The sequence below is a fragment of the Choloepus didactylus genome, chromosome 14 (genome assembly GCF_015220235.1).
Source record: "Choloepus didactylus isolate mChoDid1 chromosome 14, mChoDid1.pri, whole genome shotgun sequence".
In the NCBI taxonomy this organism is placed as follows: Eukaryota; Metazoa; Chordata; class Mammalia; order Pilosa; family Megalonychidae; genus Choloepus; species Choloepus didactylus.
The window spans coordinates 95,774,129-95,796,024 of record NC_051320.1 but is presented as its reverse complement, the minus strand read 5'-3'; the positions used below and the strand labels follow the sequence as shown (position 1 = coordinate 95,796,024).

Below are 21,896 nucleotides of genomic sequence, written 5' to 3'. Positions count from 1 at the left end.
GTGTTAACACCAAACTGCAGTTTCACCATTAGATTTGTTCATCATATCTATTTGTTTTCTTCTAGGCTTTTAAACATTTATAAAATATGTGATGTTAGAAGTTTTATTAGATGGTATCTGATTAAAACATGTCACTTTATTACATAAATAGTATTCAGAGTTAAGATTTTGTAGAGTTAAGTTCAAACTCTTGAATTTTAAAGAGCAGTGGGTATGGGGACTTTCGTTAATTGCAGTTCTTCAACTTCAATACTGTGTAGTAAAAGTTTTGCCTGACCAATAGTGAGTGCTTAGAGGCAAAGAGCTCTGTGCTTGTTGGAAGAGTTGGTCTTTTTGTAAACTCGTTGGGGTTCATTTGCATAATGCCACCTCTGTGGTGTGTGGTAGCTAGCTCTCTGTTGGCACTGATCACACATTAGCCACTCTGATTTCACTGCCAAGGTCTAGGCTACATTCAAGGTCTATAATCAAGTAGCAGTGGGATAGTAAATAATTAGTTACTAAGTTTCTTTTTATCAGAGTGACTTTAGAAATGTGAATTTTGGCAGAAGAGAGATTGTTAGCGTTTTTGCTCATCCCGTAGCAGTTGATTGAAACAACCTGTATTTCCATTGTTTGTTGGCTGTCAGAGCAAATGAGCAAAACCATTTTGAATTGAAATCTGCCTTGTGGTGGAGGCTGGGGTTGGGTGAGAAAGAGCAGAGCTGAGATGGGAAAAGCCAAGATGAAAGCGAGTCAAGGATTGGAACCTGTTTCATTTATAGGGCTGGAGCAGGCTCTCTTCAGGCTAACAGTCCTACTTTTGGGTCTGTCAAGAGTTCTGACCACACTAAAGAATGTGTGGTTCCATTCCCTTCTCGGGGCTGAGCACACACTGCAGCCTGCGGGTATCTTAGTAAACTTCCTTTCTACCTTCTCATTTTACTCTCCTGAAGCAGGGCAGGAAGGCAGGCAACCTTATGTTTTTGTGCTGGGTTAATTTTTGTCTGTACAATAGTGACAAAGGTGGTGGTGTATAGGATTTGACTGAATTGGGTGTTTTCAAATATAAAAGTTATAACTTTAAGATAAAGTGAAAAATGAAAAGCTTCAAAAAATTTATACACATCTCACTTGCAGCTAGACATTCTAAACCACACATTTGATTTTATCAGTCACATTAACCTCAGAGAGCATAGCAGTGTCCCAATTTAAGAAGAGATAATAAACATTTAATCAGATCAGTCTAAAAAGAATAGAGCAGACCTAAATTTGTATCCTTTGGCTCGAAACCTTTAAGGAGGCACCCTTAAAATCCTCTGGGTCCTCCCTGTAACAAAGTTTATTGCACTGTTGGAGTTAATGAAAAGAACCCACCTTAGAGCCCACCCTAGGAAAATTATATTTTAAAGTATTTAGAAGGACTGCCATATCATTGTGCTCAACTATACCATGATTCTCTGGACTTAAGGACAGTTTTTATTCAGAGTACTGAATTAAATGTAAATGCTCACAGAGCTGTATTAGGCTGCAAGAGTTTCAAGTGTAGAAAGTCCTGTTTGGAGGTTCTTTGATTGTATCAATATGTGCATTATTTGATTGTATCAATATGTACAATATGTGTCTCAGTCTTTTCAAAGGCTGGTAAGGAGTAAAGAGGTGTCAGAGGTAAGAAACTGACCGGTTATCTTGGGATAGAATATATATTAAGTAAAGTTAGGAACCCACTACTTAATAAATCAAACCCTTGATTTGAGACTTGCTTTTTGTGAAATTGAAGGTTATAAATAGGAGGCTGAGCCCTCCTATAATTATGCTTAAGAGGCGCCCCCAGGCAACCTCTTTGTTGCTCAAATGTGGCTTTTCTCTCTAAGCCCAACTCAGCAAATAAATTCATTAACAACAACAAAAACACAAAAAAAAACAAACAAAAAAGAGGTGTCAGAGACGGGTTGTTGGGGAAGGTGTGTTTGTTGACTTCTCTTCTAGATTTTGCCATAGTAGATTGAAATTGGGTGTAGTATTAATAGGTGGTTTGTGTAAGTGATTCTGGATTCTGGGGTTGAAGCCATGCTTGTTCTGTGTGGATATTTTAAACACCGTGTGAATGCACGCAGACCACTCTGCCCGTCCTCCCTCTGTGTCTCTGGACCCAGTGGTCACCTGCCCCTTGATATCTCCGTTTATAGTTTTCCAAAGTATCTGACACTTTCCTTGCAGGGAGGAGGCTTTTAATTCTGGCCCCTGGAGTCTTCCTGCTCCGGTCTTCCTGATCTTAATAAACACGTTGCCCCCATCCATGGGGTTATTTCTGTGGGAAACCTGGGTGATCTCTTGCAGCTTCTGCCTCCAGTGGATGTTCCCAGCACCTCCCTTTCTCGCTTCCTGGCTTCTCCACTCGGCCTGTGTGGCCTTCATCTATCCCAGGCTCGGGGAGCCGCCTCTTGACTGCTCTTCCTTCTTCCACACACGTCCATCCTTCCCACCACAGCCAGAGAGATTCTGTAAAAACATAAACCTGATGTTGTCCTCCTGATAACACTTCTCAGTAGCTTCTTAGGAGGCTTGCATTAAGCCCAAATGTGTGGGCAGGGCCCACCAGGCCCTGTGTGCTCCAGCCTCTTTCTGCTCCTTCAGGGGCCACTGACCTCGGGCTCATTCCTGGACCTGTCATTCTGGCCTTTCAGCTCCTTAGACACCCAGAGGCCTTCCTCTCAGGCCTTTGGTTCTGCTTTGCCTCTTTCTGGAACCGCCTTCTCTTCATTCCCTGCCTGGCCTGCTCCCCTTAACTTCTGGGTCTCAGCTGAAATGATCTCCCCTCCTCTCGTCTAATGGATTTCTCCCTGTTACTCTCTCCCTTCGCCTTCTGATCTTGCACAGCATTTACTGTGATTTGTAATTTTACAGTTTGTTTGATTTCTGTCTGTCGTCTTTGTTGGATTGTAAACTTCACATGGTCAGAGATTATGTCAAGTGGTTTCCTGCTTGGCAAGTAGTTGGCACAAACTGATATTACTTTAATGAATGAATAAATTTTAGATAGGATTAGCTTTGATTATTTTAAAGGTAAAATCCTGTGGCTAATACATTGTTTGATAGGCAAGTCTAGTTGTAGACATACTGAATTGTCAGAAAATCAAGTTTCCATAGCAAACGTATGGCCATTCTAATTTTGTGGGTTTTGTATTATGTTTTCTCCCTTAGGATAAGAGTATATCCCCAGGTTTAACAAAACACTCCACTTATAGTGGGTCGTTAGTAAATGAATGAACATTTGGCCTGGAGATAATGTCAATCCCCTTAGGCTTGTTGCAATATTTCACTAATTATTTTACATGGTTTCTTTCTGCTTTCACTCAAATGGTGTCATTTTTAAAGACAGCTGTGCTTCTTTTAATAAAAGCTAAAATCTATTCAGCATATATTACGTGCCACATGCACTATTCTAAGATTACACATGCACACAAATACATAAGTATTATCCCATTTAATCCTCACAAAACCCTCTGAGATGTGAATTAACTTTTACCCCATTTTACAGATGAGAAAATTGAGGCACTGACTGATTACATGGCTTGGCATTGGTGGCTCAGCTAATAAAAGACAGAGCCAGATTCTGAACAGTGGGAACCTGACTCCTGTGTCTATATTCTTAGTCCTTGTGCTACCCAAAACCAAGTGGAAAGATGGTGGGGCCATAACGGAATTGTGTGTTTTGTGTATTTTTTACATGTTACTATGTTATAAGAACCACGCCTTCTAATTTCTGATTTTTTCTTAAGGCACTGTTTGTTTATTCAAGAAATATTTGTTGAGCACTTTGTGTGCAGGCCAAGTGTCAGGCTTGGGGTGTGCCAGTGAGTAGGAGACCAAGACTCCTGTCCTCATGGGGCTTGTCTCCTAATGAAGCAGGGCAGTGACCAGGGGAAGGAGGAAGTAAAAGAATTAGTGTGGTGGGTGAGGCCAGATAGCAGTCTTAAATACTGTGCTCTAGGTGGACTGCCTCGAGAGATGCAGTTTATGAAGACCTGGAGGGACTTAGCCAAGTGGATATCTGGGGGAAGAAACTTCAGGCAGAGCAACAGGCAGAGGCTCTCAGAGGGGAGGAAGACAGTGTGGCTGGAAAGTGAATGGGGGGCTGTGAAGGCTTTACTGTTCTCTTCCTCTTCTTTCCTGCCAATAGTGGTGCCCTTTATCAGAGAACACAGGCATCATCGGGTGAAGAGAAGGCCTCCAAAAATAACCATCCTGACTGCAGATAAGCAGCAGATCAGTCCTAATCAGCACACCTTGAAAACAACCCACTGCAAAGCAGTGACTTGATCCTGTAGCAAGGGATGTCTGTGTTCTCCTGACAGGTGGATCTCAGTGGGGTTCTTGGGGTCCAGCAGCTTCCCTGGGAGTTGCCTCCCCCAGTCCTCAGCTACTGCTCTGGGTTCATGGCCCTTGGATCTGACGGTGTGAGGAGCCAGTCGACTCATTGGGGAGACAGAGAAAAAAATAAATTTATCAATAAAGTTAATGTATTTTACATTGTTTATAGTATATTATTTTCTATATTATATAATTATATAGATGTGTCAGTGTCTAAATATACGTTGGTCAATAGTAGTAAGCATTAAATGCTCTTCAGAAAAGTGAATAAGTTATCCAAGTGCACAGCCCCAGGGGCCAGCGTGGCACCTGGTACACACTTGGAATGTTGAGTGAGTTCTGGTCCATTCTCTACTGCCCTGAGGCTGGCAGGATGTTGTAGAAGACCTCCCTCTCCATCTTCTCTCTTTGTCCCAACCCCAGCATATGCTCCAGCCATGTGGAAAGACTTGCAGTTAGTTTTCTGAAAGGCCCCAGCTATTTTGTGCCTCTTTCTGTCTTTGTAGCTTTCAGTGCTTCTGCTTGGAGCATACCTTTCCTTCTTCCTGAGTGTGAATCCTTCAGGATTTAGCTTACAGGCGTGTCTTCCCACCTTGCCTCTCTTCTCTCTCACCTATGCCGCAGATCCCAGCCCTGGCTCCTTTGGGCGTAAGCGTGACTTCTATACACACAGGGCCTAGCTGGAAACTCTGAGGTGTATGTCCTTGTTTCTCTGCTGATCTCACATGACTTGGTTGTCAACTTCTTGAGGCCCAGGTTCAGATCTGCCCTTTGAATTCATATTATCTGCCATATTATTGACACTTGATAATTTTTGATTAAATAAACAAACAATTGGTGGTATCTGGGGCATTTTTCTAAAGGAATTGACTCCATAGAGAGAGGGTAGTAAGGATAATCCATGCAGTAAGAATTCCACATGCAGAGGCACTGAGGATTGCAGTTGCTTGGAGTATTAAGGAAAACAGATTTTTCCTTAAATTGCAGTTTCAGTTGCATTAACTCTGCAGGGTACTTGGAGGAGGTGTGAGTGGGTGAGGCTTGTGCTTCCACCCGTTTCTTTGATGGGTAGGGGTGGGGGTGGGACTCCTCTTCCTGAACCCCTACCCTCCCCATAAAAAGATTAGTCTTCCAAGGGGTTGGTCCCAGGCCTTTGTGATCTTCTCCTGCACCCTGTCTCTGCACTCTTCTCCCTCTCCCTGAGCCCTGCTCTACCCTCATGGCTTTGCACACCTTGTCAGCCTCTGTAGCCTCATCTGTAGCCTCTTTGCAGGCCGCTAGAGTCACCCATCAGTGCCTTGAGCTCTGGGCTCCAGAGCTGCTCCTCAGGTGAAGGGTGCCCTTCTCTCTCCCTGCGACTCTACTCCCCTCCTTCCCTACCCACTTTCCTCATGGTTCCTCTGACAGTGCCTCGTGTGGTACTTCCCTTCATTGAACTTTCCACATCACAACTACCTGTTGATAAATGTGATGTAGTTGTATCTCCAGCACGTGGCACATAATAAGTATACTGAATAAATAAATACATTTTTGGTCAGTCAGGTGTATGAAAGTAGTGGGTGTCTGTTGCTGTGAAGAATGGAGTGGGGATGGTGGGACAAAGTGAGTAGTGAAGGAGTAAAGAACACTAGGCAGTGGTGGAAAAAAAAAATAACTTGGCGTGTGCACTCTCTATGAAGGGTCCACCTTTGCTTCTTATGTCGTAACAGAAAGATGATGAACTCTCCTTTTCCTTTTTTGTTTTGAAAATTAGTAACATCAACTCCCTCACCTACAAAAAGAATGTAATGGGTATTCAAGTTACTTTGTCCCCCAGATTCTTTCACCTGTCCTCACTGTTGTTATTTGGGGAAGAGGCTTCTAGTTTCCCCCAGTATTTTCTTCTTCATACGTAGTTCCAGAGGTTTTAGTTGGACATATGTGTGTGTGTGTTTTTTTTCCCTCTGAAATATCACTTTCTCAGGATAACCATATGTTCCGGTTCATGTTTATTGTTCCCGTGTTCAATCTGTTTAGCACCCCCTCCCTCCAAGTGTCCTGGTTTGGCAGTAAATTATTTGGAAACCCTCCAGGCTGTCCTTCTCTGACCACCCTACTTAAAACAGAACCAGCCTCCTCCCGTCCCCACGCTCCCTGTCTCGTCTTTGTTCCGTCTTTCCCGTTAGTGCGCATCACCAGCTAACGTGCTGTATATTTTACTTGTTTGGATTGTTTGCTGTCTATCAGTTGCTATGCCTGAACACACAGTAGGCTCTTATATGAATGAATTAGTGGAGGTTTAAATTGTTAGAAGCAAATGAGAAGTGTGATGGAGTTTCTCTGGGAATTAAAAAAGAAACTTTTGAGTTTTTTCTGTTGATGTGATGGTTGGTGACACTGGTTTTTACAAATATCATTCACAAATCTTTGCTTTCAAATTCATCTTTAATTCTCTTAGCAATGTATAGTAGATATTAGTGTGGCAGTCTTGATTTTTTTGATGCTATTTTTTTAAGTTTGATTTTGTAATTGTGGTGTAGTATGTAGAAATATATTGAGTTTTTTATAATAACTTACCTTTTTTCTGACCTTACTATAAATTCACTCATAGGCTGGAATAATTGGTTATCCATAGAGAATATCCACATGGAAAATAGGTGATTTGATCCCTACTTTACATCATCATAAATCAATTCTAGATGGAATAAAGATTTAATGTGAAAAAAATCACTTACTAGTTCTGGTGGTTTGTTTGCATACGTAGAAAATCTAGAGAAATCTACCGTCATGTAATCTGCAAGTCATCTTCATGTGTTTTATTTCTTTGACCTGCATTTGGCCCTGACTAGATCCTCAATTCCACTGTTGAGTGGAAGTGATGAAAGGAAGAAGTCCTTGTCTTGTTCCTGGCCTTAGGGAGGAAGTGTTCAGTTTTAAATATGATGTTAAATCTTGATTTGGGTTTTGAAGATAGCCTTTATTAACTTGACAAAGTTAACTTTTAATTCCTAGTTTTCTGGGTTTTTTTTTTTTTTTTTTTAATCATGAGTGGGTGTTCAATTTTGTCAAATGCTTTTGTTTTGCATCTATTGAATTGATCATATAAATTTTTCTGTTTTTTATGATGTGGTACATTACATTTTGAATGTTAAACTAACCTTGCATTCCTGGGACAAATCTCACTTAATCATGATATATTATCCTATTTATGTATTGCTAAATAGAATATGCTAATGTTTAGGATTTTTGCATCTATGGTCATGAGGGATGTCAGTGTATAATTTTCTTGTAATCTCATCAAGGTTTCATATCAGCATTCTGCTGGTCTCAAAAAATGAGTTGAAAGGTGTTCCCTCTTTATGATTCCGTTTATTTGATTCATTTATGTAAAGTTTAAGAAGAAAACTAATGTTACAATGATAGTAATGAGAGTAGTAGGTCTACTTGGTGGGGGTAGTATTAATTAGAAAGGGGCATGAAGATAAAACAGTGATGGAAATGTTCTTTATCTTGCTCTCATGGCATTCAGAATGAGGGATGTGTGTGTAATATATGCATATAGGTATAAACGTAAAAAAAGTCATTGAGTTATATACTTATAATTTATACATATTACTGCATGTAAATTGTTCCTCAGTAAAGAACTGTTAAAAATAATACATCAAGAAAAAAAAATAACACATAAGCATCTCCCATGTAACCTTATATTTCTGAAAATAATGACATTCTTCATGAAAATTGATTCCAGAAAATATTTCACATTATTTTGAGAGGGAAAAATTATGTACATCCACGAAGGCACTCAACTATTTCCTAAAACCCAATGGAAGGCCTATTATATAAACAATAAACTATCATATTAATATTTATAATGCTTAAAACATTATTTCATTACCAATGAGTATGGTTAACAGTTGTTTGTATGTGGGAAATATGCATGCTATTCAGTGAACATTAGATTTATAATGTGACAGCATTAAATAAATTTGCTAGTAAAAAGTAGGTAAAACCTGTCACTAAAAAGCAAGATAATTTCCTATAATTATGAAATGAGGAGAGCTGGAGCCTGAAGGCGAGGCCTGAGGGCGCTGGGAGCAGTGGAAGCACCGTTGTTACTTTTTGGGGGACGTGCAGAAGGTTTTGACCCTGAAAATCTTACTGTTTATTTTGTAAAGTGGGTAGAATCATTGAGAAGGCAAAAATCCCAGACTGCTGAATATTCTTTTTGTTTTCATTCCTATGTAAGTTCTTGGTGGAATTGTGTACTGATGGTATATTTTCAGTTTTGAAAAATACACATTGTTACAGGATAAGGTTTAGGGGAAGTTCTACAGGAACTCTAGTGTTTAATTTGGATGTTAGATTTAATACATTTTAAACATACCAGATATTATCAAAGTAAGAATGGTAATCTGTTGTTTCCTTTTTTGTCAAAGATTCGTAAAGATATGAAGTATAATAAGGAAGATGCTAATTAGGTGTATTGGTTAGGGTTCTCTAGGGAAACAGAACCAAGAAGAGATATCTGTAAGTATAAGATTTTATAAAGGGTCTCATGCAACTGTGGGGATGCACGAGTCCAAATTCCATAGGGAAGGTAGCAAACTGGCAACTCCAATGAAGGTCTTCGATGAACTCAGGAGATGCTGGCTAGCCAAAGAAGAAGTACAGATCCTTTCTTTCTACCTTAAAATTCTTCAACTGATTGAATTAAATCTAGCTGATTAGATTCTCTCATTGTGAAAGACATGCCACAGATGCAGTAAATTGACTGATGATTTAATAAACCAGCCTTCTGGTTTATTAACCAGCCACAGATATCCTTGCAGTGACAGTTAGGCCATTGCTTGCTTGACCAGACACCTGGACACCATCACCTGGCCAAGATGACACATGAGCCTAACCATCACATTAGGGCTAAGATGGGACTTTTGAAATAATAATTAAATGGGAGGGTCTTATAGGATTTCCATTTAGAAAATAATCCTCTACCTAGAACTTCCCTTTTCTTGGCCTAGAGAATTCAGTTCATCCTTCTTTGACAAGCACTATCATCTAGTTAGTGAATTCTGACTCAGTTTACTATATCTTGAAGCATTTCAAATTCATGTTCTCAACTCACGGGAGGTATTTCTACTTGCCTTTTACAGATAAGGAACCTATAGAGTTATAAGCCTCACGTACTGCTCCTCAGTCAAGATCTTGCTCAGATGTCATTGCCTGTGAAATCTTCCCTGAATCATAGTTAACTCATGTAAAATTTCCATCCTTTATTTATAGTCTCAGCAATTGTATTGGACTTGTTCTTTTAAAGGTCTGTTTTAGGGAATTAGCCGTAGATTACTCTTCTATAATCTACAGGTTGTTTCTCTCATAGTGATTGAATCAGTGTTTCAAGGTAGAGATGATTTATCTATCTTGAGTGACGTGCCTTAACAATTTAAAGTTTTCAAAGCCATAATGTTTGAAATGCTATTCTAATAAACTATCTGTATTCCCTTTATGGGTTGTCTTCACATACAGTTTTTCAAACTGTATTATGAAAGTTTTCTGATAAGACATGGTATTTGACCACATTCTTGGACTAAAAATCAGGGAATAAGTGAAAAGTTGGCATACTTTCTCTCTCCTTGGCTCCTTGAGTCCTGCCTGCCATGTTACCTGACCCTGGCAGTTGGATCTCCAGAGAGCTAAGAGAAGATATTGCATGCATGAGAGAGCAACAGGGGTCTTTACAAAAGTACATTCAGCGAACAAGAAAGATGTCTTGGAAATTAAAAGAAAGCAGAAATAAACCCAGTAGAAGTATTGGAAAAAATGTTGAAGAAATACCTCAGAACGTGGAAAGACAGATGGAGGAGAAAGAAAACTAGATGATCAATCCCAAAGGTCCAACATCCAGTTAATAGGAGTTGCAGAAAATAAAAAAGGATAAGATCATCAAAGAAACGATGCAAGAGTATTTTCTGGAATCAAAGGATAAGAGTTTCTGAACTGAAGTTTCCCAAATATTGGAGCCCCAGCGGCTGCCTCTCTGGCTTTCCTCTCCCTCCTTCCAGGAGCTGAAGCAGCCTTCTTTCAGTTTTTTATAGCACTCTTAATTTTTAAAAAAATTTTCCAATCTTAACTTTTTTTTCCTTTCCATTTTTAAAATTAGAGTAGTTATAGGTTTACGGAAAAATCATGACTTTCTGTTCCAGCTACCCCCCAGCATAGTTTTCCCTGTTAACATTTTGCATTAGTGTGGTATCTTTGTTACAGTTGATGAAACAATATTACTATGATTATATTATTAACCATAGTAGCTTACATTAGGATTCATTCTTTGTGTTATACAGTTCTTTGGTTTTTTCTAATTTTTGTTCTGGTAACATAAATACAACCTAAAATTCCCCATTTTAACCATTTTCAAATATACAGTTCAGTGGTGTTAATACGTTTGTTACTTATTTAATGATTACATAATATTTTGGTCTTTTTCTTTACAGCTTTTATTATAGTTGTAATTTTTTATAGTGCTTTCTATGTTTGTAGTTTAATACTTGTGCACAGGCATGCGTCTGTCTCCCCTAACTAGACTGGAAGTGCTTTTAAGGTGGGATTTTCTCTATTTTTTAAAATTCAGCTTCCATGTCCAAATACCTGTTACAGTGTCTAGCTAAGTGGTTGGCTCAATAACTGTTTTCAGAATTAATTAATCTGAGAGAGGTGTGGCACCAGGGACAGGAGTGAATGAATAAAATAGGTTGGCAGTGATAAATTGCAACTGGTACTTGGCTGAAGACGATAGAGATTGGTGCAGACTGTGGCAAATGGGAGAGCAGCTGCCACTCATCTCCAGTGAGGGCTGCTATGCAGTAACGTGGCCCACTAGTGAGAGATGTTTTTTGGAGTTGTCAGAGGCAGCAGGGCTTGGTAAGGAGCATTGTCTGTGGAGCTGGTCCACCTGGGTTTGAAGGCCATGTAGTTGACATGTGGCCTTCGGCATGTCACTTCTCTGTTTCCACGCCTGTAAAATGGGAAAAATAGGGTCCCTGTGAGGATGAAATTATTTCATTTATTTTATTTACTTATTTATTTTTTAACAAATAGTATACAAACTTTTATTCAAAGATAATTCAAGAAAGACATGTTTTGGTTGTTTTTAAAGTGAGATCAGTTGAAGATCTCAGAAAAATTATATCTGATCAATGAGCATGACTATTCACAGGAAGTTCTCTCTTCTGTTAATAGTGGCTAATTTTGTACACACAGAAAACATTCTTAAGAACTTGCAAATTCAGTTGAATTCCATACATTCATTATATTCATCAAAAGCCTGAAGCAATGTTCATGCCAGAGTGTTACTTTAAGAAAAAAATTTAAATAATACACACTAAAACATGACTAAGATTAAACTAAAGGAAATAATAAATAAGCATAATTTATATTTTATTTTTAAAAATTGAGCATTACATATGTTCAAGTTGTTATACCATGTTCATTCTTCAGAAGTGGCATTGTTAAATATCAAAAAATACAACTCTGTTTACAATGTAGTGCTGGCGTAATTCAAAGTACTGTTGTACAGTGTACTGGCATAATTCAAGTTTCAAAGATTTTTTTAAACATATTTAAAGGAAAACATAGACACATTCATATGCACACAATTTATTATACTCATGTAATCAAAGATGTATAAAAGCAGTTTTGATTTCATTTTTAAGTGCTTTGAACAGTCCTGGCATAGTAAGTACTGCATAAATTAATGATAAATTTAAATAAACTTCCAGAAGCCTCTGTTTTTGGTTCCAAACATCTTGTCTCATAGGTGGACTCAACCATTAGAAGTTCAAAATCAGTCTAAATGTGTTGCTGCATATTAGAAAGATCACTCTCTTATTATGCGCAACAGTTTAGCTCTGCATTGGGAGTTTTTGCCTTTAAGTTGTTTTGAATTTGCTAAGTAACTCCCCCAATCCGCGCCCCCCCCCCCCCCCCCCAATAAAAAGAGCGCAAGAACAAGCAAGCTATGGAAGTGTTTTCTCAAAGGTACATTTACTTTTCCTCCTTGGGAACACAAAGATTCAGTTATAGCTGTGAAATTATAGTTTTTCTTAAAACTCTCCAAAGACCCCAAATCAAAACATCCAAGTCCTTGTGTGTGTGTCTTACTCCTCACTGCCACCTCCCTTAGCCTGCAAGCAGATGGTGGGGGGAGGGCACCCAGGCTTATTTTCCCTTTCCAGAGTAAACTTCCAGAACTCAAGGCTCCCTGTTCCCCACCCTTCAGTCTAGGCATTCTGAAATGAGCTGTCTCAGTAACAAATACCACACTGAATTAATCTTTTTTTTTTTTTAACCTCCTGCCCATTGTCCTTCCCAAACGAATACTATTTGCCCTCCCCTTGTGTTCCCCATCTCAAGGGATGTATCACTTTCCCACTCAGTTGCCCATGACCAAAAATGGCTGCCTACTTTCTCTCTCTTAGACATAAGCAAGTTAATCAGTCCCTGTTCGCTTGTCTTTTTTGTTAGTTGTCAAATCTTCCCACTTCTCGGTGCATAGTTATGCCCGGTTTGGATCATTACAAAAGCCTTGTATTTGGTCCAGCTGGACTTAATTGCTGCCCATTGTGTTTTCTGCAGTGTGTATCCTATCACCAAGAGCAAGACCAGACTCCTCCTGCAACTGTCCAGCTGGTCCTTGACTTGCTTTCCTGCCACTTGGATTAAAGCCATGTTGGCTTTTCCATTTGCCTCTTGGATCACTCTCAACCTATATCTTCACCCATACCTTTTTTTGGGTATAACTTTTGCTCTTCCTTAAGATCACAGCTTAGCGTTCATGTTCTGTAGGAATTATTTCCCAGTAATGCCCAATTCTGGGCAGTGCCAGTTCTTTCCCCAGCTTTGCTCCCGAGTGCCGTGTTCTTAAGGCTCCTGTCTGCGATTTGTCTTTCTCAGAAATGCCGTAGGGTCGGGGACTATTTCCTGTTCACCACTATATCCCAATTGCCTAGGGGAGTGCCTTACACATAGCCATATTCTAATATAACTTTTTTTTGGGAAAAGAATTAGTAGGTGGAAAGTAAATAAATTTACTCAAGAATCTTACGGCTTGGTAGTTTTGATACAGGTGACCTAGTTCTGTGGTTCCCAAACTTTCAGTTCTCTTATAGATTACCTGGTGATCTCATTAGCACAGATTCTGGTTCAGATTTGCATGAGACTGAAGGGTCTGTTTTCATAACCAGCTCCCTGGTGGTACCCGCCTGCTGCTGCTTACACTGTTCTTGAAGTGGCTGGTAGCTAGGGTAGTAGTGAAAGTGCAGGCTTTGGAGCCAGACTTTTGGATTTTACTAGCTGTGTACACATGGGCAAAGTCCTTAGCTGACAGTGTATTAAGCACTTAACCATGTTTGTTGTATTCATTATCTCATTTAATTTAATCCTGATACAAGTTGTAAGAAGTAAACATTTGTAAATAAGTTTCCTCATTTGTAAAAGGAGATTACTAATGGGACCTAGCATATAGGGTTGGCACATGGATCCAATGAATTAATGACATTCAATACCTGTAATGATCCCGCCTCCTGGGAAGTGCTGTACACGTGCATCATCATTTTATTAAACAGCACTTTATAAATTTTATGTCCCCATACATGTATTTAATCCTTGTGATAATATTGTAAAATGAGTGGAGTTGCTCTCCTGTTTGCATAATTGAAAATAGAGTCAGGTGAAATTACTTGTTGGAAGTATTAACAGTGACTACATGTGGAGCTGGGTTTAAACCCAGTCCTCCCGACTCCTGTCTCAGCATTCATGACATCGTATTTACTCCCAAACTTAACTTCTTAAGAAAGCTGAGTTCTAGGAGGAGTTAGACAATTTTAAGGTGGTGATCAAAAGTGTGTTAAAATACTTAGAGGGTATTAACTTTTTCAGGGTGGACCACTAGACAAGACTAATTTAAGGAACTATTGAATTTCTGATGCCCAACACTGAAGGAGACCCCCATGGAGATTTTTGGACTTTTTCTCGGTGGCTCCTAGTAAAATCTGTTCTCCTGCCCTCCCTGTTTTTTAGATCACTGGGTCATGTTTGAGTTGCCCTCTCTTTGTTGCACCCAGAAATTTCTTCTGGCAAAAAGCCTGGGTGATGGCTGGGCTTACTTCATCCATTTCCTGTGTTTTGTGCAGGAAAAAAAAGAGTGAGTGCTATGCCTCTGCAGTTTTCTTGTAATGGAGTTAATCCAGTCCCTGTTACTTCCTCATTTTTGCATCTCAGTTTTACTCTACTATAAGATGGGGTTAATGTTTACTTCTTACGACTTGTATCAGGATTAAATTAAATCAGATAATTTATACAACAAACCTGGTTAGGTGCCTAACACGTTGGCAGTATTCAGTAAAAGGTTTTTGTCTGTTTGCGTTTTGTTTGTGTTTTGTTTTTTACCTTGTAATGCTAATCTCGGCTTTGTCTTACTTAATAGAAATAAGGCCTATTCTGTCTTTGTTTAAAATGAGAGATTTTAGTTACATATTTTGGTAAACATCTGCACAATCACCAGTTTATCTGTTGTGTGGCCTTTATGTTGCAGACACCAGGGCCAGTTAAAACTACTTACATTCTCTTTAAGTAGTCCCCATGTTTTTGCTCTCCGTTATGGCAAAACTCTGCAAATTACTTACGTTCGCTGTCTGCACCTTTCTTCACATACTCTTTTTAACCCACTCTAAACAGGCTTCCCTTCCCACTATTCGCTGCACTGAAACCACTCTTTTGTGAGTTACCAGTATCTTGTAAATTACCAAATGTAAAAGTCAGTTCTCAGTTTTTATTTTAACCAGGCAGTACATGCTCCATTCCTTTCTTGAAGCATTTCCCTTGACTTGGCTTCTGACCCATCACTCTTGGTTTCCTCCCAACTGTAGCTTCTTTCTTTCCTTTAGCAGTTCCTCCCCATCTCTCCTCTCTGAAATACAGAAATTCAGACTCAGTTTTCAAATCTCTTTTGATTTGGAACGTGGATTTAAGGGAGAGCAGGCATGAAGGTACTAGGAAGTCATTGAGAGATGGCACACCTGGCCATCTCTAGCCATCGTAAGGCTCTGAGACCCAGTACAGTGCCTGGACGAGAGCCTCACAGTGGATCAGGGAAGTCTAGGCGGTAGCTTTGAGGTTTACTAACACAAAAAGATGCAATGGAAATGTAGGAAGAATGGGGACTGTGTTAGGGAAGACTCGTGCAGAATATGGCTCTAGAACACAGCAAGGAGAACATGGATGCCATGAGGCTTGTGTAGGCAAATTGCTCACACAGCTGTGCAGAGCAGTAGAAGCACCTCACCCTCAAACTTAAAAGGCTAAAAGTTTTCTACTCATTTTCTTTCTAAAGTTAGCTTTTTGATGCTATACTCAGTATATTAGATATAAACTTGGAAGATTTAAGTCCTGAATAGTAATTTAATGGAACTTTCTACATGGACTTTGGATGTCAGCTTTAATGAATTCTGATTTCCTTAAAATCTTTAAAGATTTAATTTCATTATAAAATAATGTCAAAGAAAAATATTTAAACCTTATTTCTTTCATCTAGAAGATAGACAATTAGTAATGGAGAAGTGTTTGAGAAAATCTAGCATGATTCTTGTGTTCAGTGGAAAGTAATGATGAATCAGGCACAAACTCATGAAGCCTGGTTCTGGAAACATAGTCCTTATTCGAATGATTTCCAGGAAACCTGGACATTATGTCATCCAGCACAGATTCACCCCGACAGCCACATGCCATTTCATCCAGCCAGCCCCTCCATCTAGCCTCTCTTCTATCGAGTCTTTCTCATCACATTGGGTACCATTTATTGGTTGACATCAGGAATGACACCAAAACAGGCTTCTCCCTACCTTCTTCCTCCTCCCATTGCCCCTTTCCCTGAGTCCCGGAGAAGTTCCTGCATCAGATTTCCTACACAGGGATAAATAATTTGCTTTAGGCAACAGTGTTCCTTTCATTCATCTACCCATCAGTACACATTTAGTTATGCCTCGTATTGTTGGGACCACAATAGTGAACAAATTTGGGTGTTGTAGGAGCATTTTGATTACAGTGGTCTGCTTCAGAAATTTACTTGAAGTTGATACTAAGGACTGATGTTGAATATTATCAGAAATAAAACTTCTTAAAGTTTTGCAGAATTACTTCAAATAAACTGAATGTAGATCTACATCATTTGTCATATTATCTCAGATCAATTTTTCTGATAAAGATAGTAATTGTTATACGGGTAGTTGTTGCTTTGCTTTGATTCCAAATACGCACAAGTTTCAGTTATCGTGGTTTAGTTAAATAAACCAGTCCCTCAACAATACAATTCAAATCACAGTTACCACAGTATATACTAACTGCGAGTTTGCATAAAGTAAAAACTCAGTCTGCAAATCACTGGTAACAGAGGCATATCATCATCAGTGACCAGTGACATCACTCCTTTTATTCTGTGAGTGGTCACTGCACACCTGTTATTCAGTTCACACACGGGCGGCAGAGCGTGTAGTTGTATTGCCTTCTTTCCCAGTGGTAAACCCATGTAACATTTTATAAAATAGATAATCAAAAGAGGGAATTGGCTAACAATCATGAAAGTGTAGCACTGAAACATAAAGCAATAATGCTGGAAGTGACATTGGAGGTGATTAGAAGGTATGAAAATGATAACAGCAAAGTGGAAACAGGACAAGACCTAGGCTTGTGTGAAACTATGGTATGAGCCAGCAAACACAACTTCTCCAGTCTAGCCAAGGGACTAAGGAGTTATTTCCATTTTTAAAGCCTTTAGATGGACTTTTGTACAGGCTGTTGATGCTGCAGCTGGAGGTCCTGCAATTTCTTTAATTGAGTTTTGGAAGAAGCATGACTTAAAGCATGCAATTGAAAAAATTCAGGCATTGTGGTGGGAAATAAGAGTAAGTGCTGTGCCTCTGCAGTATGGCAGAACCTTTACCACACTTGGATTCTGATTGAACATAAATGGAGTTAAAGAAAGAATAGCCGGCTGTGGGAATGCCAGCACTGCCATCGTTCGAGATACTCTAGGTTGTGTAGCCAGCGGAACTCAGGGAAGGTGGATTTCACAGTATAAAGGAGCAGAGTAGTTGTGACGGAAATGATGAAGATGTCCCAGAGGCAATGACAAGGCAACGAAGTTCACATGAAAGACACTCTCAGATCCTTCACATCGAAAGTGCAAAGGGTAAAATGTTGAAAATTAATCCAAATTTAGAAAGGTGTATGGTAACTTGCCAAGATGTCAAAAAGGTACTTGCTTCGTATCCTAAATTTTATGAGGAGTTGGAGAAGGCAAGTGCTGTTCCAACTACTCTTGATAAGTCATTTTGTAGTCCTGCACTCCCAGTCAAAGTGAACACTACCTGTACTTAGTTTGGTTGAATCCATGTTACGTTGTTTGTCTGTTGCTGTATAACTGATTGTCCCAGCACTTAGTGACTTAAAACAAGAAGGGATATTTATTTTTCTCAAATCTACAATCCGGGCAGGACTCATCGGGCAGCTTCTTTCTTGCCTGTTCGCTGGGGTGGCTCAACCGGGAGGTCGAGTGTCTGTTTTCAGGATGGCTCTCTCAACTGGATGGTTAGGTGCTGTTGTCTGTCAGCCAGAAGCTCAACTCAGGCTTCAGTTTTCTTCAGACTGCTTGAGCTTCCTTGTAGCATGGTGGCTGGTTGCCTCTCCTTCCCCACTGCCCCGTTGTGGTCAAGTCACAGTGTAAGAAGAGCGTGTGGAGTGGGAGATATTGTTCTAGCCATTGTTGGAATATATACGCTGCCACACATGTTGATATTTTATAATTTTAAACATATAAGTAATTTAATATTAACTTCTCTGTCTAGTAAAATCAATATAGGAAATTTAGGTTTAGACTTTTTATAAGAAAATAAACTTACATAAAAGAACAAAGTTAGAAGACGTGTATTTGTCTTCTAAACCCAAACTTTTAGACATAGTCTAGTTTGTTTAAGGATTCACTCTGTCTAGAAACAGTACCTGAATTCTTAAAAACTTTTCGAATGTGTTTATGTGTCTTAAGTTTTAAACTCAGCTCTATCAGTTTGCATTCCTTTGCTTCTTATCTTGTACTATAGCCAGCAGCTCTACTCTGCTCTCCCCCCTTACCCACCTTATTGCTTTCTTAAAGGGCCAGCATATTTGAAGCAGAGCAGGGCCCCTGTCTCAGTGAGATCTTAGTCCAGGTACAGAGACTGTAAACCAGGGAACACTGGAGTAAGGAGTTATGGTCCTTGGGTTTTTCTGGGCTACTTTGTACTGTTTTACATAGCATTTATTTCAGATTGTGGATTGAGCCTAGGAGCTTACCTCCAAGGTTTATTAGCACCACTTGTTTCCTCCCAGATTGACTTGGGGAAAAGTTATGACTCCAAGAACCCTTGAAATTCTACCTCGAGACCCTGAAGCTTGGACAAACAGGCAGCAGTCATTCACAGGCCACACACATTCCCCTTTTGACAAGCATTTGGGCTCTTTCCTACAGAGGTTACTTAGACTGGATGTTGGCTGAGAAGTTAGAGCCCACTGTAGCCTGGGCCAGGACCAAGCGGTGTGGTCAGCAGACCCGTTGGTGCTGGACTGCAAACCGTGTCATTGAGTTTGAGGATTCAGAAACCTTTGTGGCAGTTTGACATATTATGTGAGTTGAATCTCATGATAGATATTTTGCATGCTTTTCTTTAAAATTTCATTTTTTCTAGAAATTCCTTTTCATTGTATTTTACTAAAGTATTTGTGACAAGTTGGAAATGAAAACAAAACAAAACTGGTCATTCACCACAGATAGTTGAGAAGTACTAAACCAAGCCATGTAAAAGCACTTTCAGTTTTTTCAGTCTTTTGTGTTGATGGCAGATCTCTCATTTGAACAAGATATTCTGTAGCTTGCGTAAGTAACAGATTCCTATGACTGGTTAATCTTTACAAGCTTAAAGAAACATAAATGGCCACAGATACAGAAGGGCTACAATTACAGACCAAGCTTTGTAAGAGGTCTCCTATTTATGGTGAGAAAATTGAAAGGCATTTTTCATTTAGAGATATGTAAAGAATTGGCAGCCTAAGTTTAACAGCTTTATCTCTGGGTCAAAAACAAATAAACACTTGGCACAGAATTCTGTGAAATTTTGGAAGTAGAATCATCAGTATAGCAGAGAGCAACTCTTGGGACATTTCATTTCATGGTGAGACACTCTCCATCAGGTTAAACCCTGTGGTCTCATGGCCACCTGCAAACTTTTTTTCAAGTTTTTATTAGAGCAGTTGTAAATTTACAGAAAAAACAGGCAGAAAGGTACAGACTTCCCAAGTATACTGCCCCCCCCCCCGTTTTCCCTATTATTAACATTTTGCATTAATTTGGTACCTTTGTTACAGTTGATGAAATAAACATGATTTTGACAAGCAGAAGGTTTCAGACTGTAAAACAAAAGTACATTCTATCTTTGAAAACTGCTTCACTTTGTTACCACTGTAACATTAGCCTATCTTTTTATTCTTTTTGGAGAGTCTACTTTTGAAAGCTTATGAAAGCATTTTGGGTCACAGGTATGTTCAGATGTCATGTTTTTGGTTTAGCTTCTCACTTGACATGCTTAGTATGTTCAGTAATTTTTTTTTTCTCCATTGCTAGCATGTCAGTACTCTTGCCCACTCTTGAGATACAGTGTCTTTCTTCAGCCCCAATTTATATTATACTTCATTTAGTCATCTTTACTGTCAAATTTGAGGAACAAAAAAGATAGCTAAAATAATTAGAAGTATAGTTGGGTTTTTTGTTTTTTGTTTTTGATAATCCAGCAACCTTACTAAATTCATTTATTAATTCCAATAGTTTAGCTGTTAATTCTTTCAGGTTTTCTTTGTACATAATCATGTTGTCTTTGAATAATGATAGTTTTCTTTCTTCCTTCCTACCCCTTACGCTTTATTTCCTTTTCTTCTGTGCACGTGGCTGTGGCTTCCTGAATAGCGCCAGGCAAAAGGGGTCACGGAAGGTACCATGTTGCAGTCTCAGTCTTGAGGGAAAACTGATTTTTCACCAGTATTTGTTAGGTTTTATGTAGATACTCTTCATCAGGTTTAGGAATTTCTTCCTATTTCCAGTTTTCTAAGTGTCTCACGGTTGGTTAAGGCTGCTTCTGCACATACCAAGGTGGTTTGGAGCTGTGTAACCCAGAAAAACATGTTTTTATATCTAGTCTATGCCTGTGGGTATGAACCCATCCTAAGTAGGACCTTTCAATGAGGTTACTTCAGTTAAGTTGTGGCCACTTCAATTGGGATGTGTTGATCCTGTTACTGGAGGCCTTTATAAACGAAATGAAATTCAGACAGAGGGAAAGAAAAGCCAGAGGGAGCAGAAAGGAGCTGAAATCAGAGGAACCTGGAAGAGAAGGGAGAGGCCGGAAGAGGTCTCCATGTGCTTTGCTATGTGACAAGCTAAGGCCAGCTCCAAATACCACAGTCTTCTGGGAGAAAGCATCGCCTTGATGGTGCCATGATTTGGACTTTTTTTTCCTAACCTCAAAGCCATGAGCAAATAAATCACCTTTGTTTCAACCGAACCATTGCATGGTATTTGCTTTGAGCAGCCAAGAAACTAAAACTGAGTTGTGATGAACTACGTTGCTGTCCTTTTCAACGTTTAACCACTCTTGCAGTTCTAGAATAAACTCGGTCATGATGCATTATTTAAAAATATTGCTGACTTCTGTTTGCTAATATTTTAAGATTTTGGCATCTTTGTTTATAGGGGAGATTGGCTTATCATCCCTTCTTGTCAGGGTTTGGTGTCACTGTTTTGCTGGTTTCATAAAACAAGTTGGGAAAGTTTTTCTATTTGTTCTCTGCAAGAATTTATTTAATATTTAATATTAATTCTTCCTTAAATTGTAGGAAGAATTCAAATTTTAAAGATTTTAATTTCAGATTGAATTTATTTAGTAGAATAGATCTATTTAGGTTTTCTAGTTTCAATTTTGCTCAGTTGGGTTTTGCAAGGAATTGTGCATTCCACCAAAATTTTCAAATTCATTGTCATAAAGTTGTTCATAATGTTCTGTTATCTATGGGATCTGTGGTAATCTGCTCCTTCATTATTGATACTGCTGCTTTGTGCCTTTTCTCTTTTTTCCTTTGGTTAATCTTGCTAGAGATCTATCAGTTTTATTATTCCTTTCAAAGAACTAACTTTTGAGTTTGTTAAATTGTACTGTTAGTTATTGATACTTAGATTATTGATTTCCAATCTTATATATTTAAAGATAAAGATTTGTAATCTAAGCACAGCTTTAGCTGCATCCAATAGTTTTAATATTTCCTTTCATTGCATCATTCAATTCAACATTTTTTTATGACTTGTTTCTTGACTGACAGGTTACTTGACATACCTTGCTTAATTTCCAGATGATTGGGGTTTTGTAGTTATCTTTTTGTTACTGTTGTCTAACATAATTCCATTGGCATCTGCAGAACATACTCTGAATAATTTTAGT

At 39.0% G+C, this 21,896-nt stretch overlaps 1 protein-coding gene across 15 annotated transcripts in view; it reads left to right on the top strand.

Annotated features, from left to right (window-relative positions):
* Positions 1 to 21,896, top strand: part of PTK2 (protein tyrosine kinase 2) — a 337,628-nt gene that overhangs the window by 93,023 nt on the left and 222,709 nt on the right. The gene's annotated exons all lie outside the window — the stretch shown is intronic.